Below are 606 nucleotides of genomic sequence, written 5' to 3' on the forward strand. Positions count from 1 at the left end.
GTATGGATGGGACAGGCTTCCAAAGTAACCCCCGCCTGAGAAGCCCAAGCGGCCGTTGGGATAAAGAACAACCCCCAGTGATTTTTCGATGCTCATCGCTCAGGTTGGCTGGCCCATCCCTGGGTTTTTCAAGCTGTATTGAGAAAAAAAAAAATAATCTGTATTGTGGCTGTCTGATTCATCTGGCCATGTTTGGGGCAACAAGGAGCGGTATTTTAGCAAAATGTTTTCAGGGACAGGAAAGCTTGTCTGCACATAACTATTGGGAAATAACGGAGACCATGTTCGGGGTCTCTGTGTTGCACCGGACTTCTGCTCCCCGTGTGAACGGGAGGGAGGCTGCCCAGGCATCTCTTGTGCACGAAGCAGTCGGCATCGCCGCTCCCGATTCACACGTGGTGAAACTGAAGTGTAACGAGATGATGAGACTTGCTCAAGGGGAGAGGCCCGGAGCACAGGTTTCCTAAATCCTGGCCAGTTCACCTCCCTGGCATCCCACCTCGCTCAAATCCTCCACGGTGCAGTCAGCATCGTTAATATATATTAATCATGGGGTAAGCTGGGTGCTGCCGGTTCTGAGCACTGGCAGGGGGGGGTGGGGGGAGG

The sequence above is a fragment of the Cariama cristata genome, unplaced genomic scaffold (assembly GCF_000690535.1).
Source record: "Cariama cristata isolate BGI_N322 unplaced genomic scaffold, ASM69053v1 scaffold18236, whole genome shotgun sequence".
In the NCBI taxonomy this organism is placed as follows: domain Eukaryota; kingdom Metazoa; phylum Chordata; class Aves; order Cariamiformes; family Cariamidae; genus Cariama; species Cariama cristata.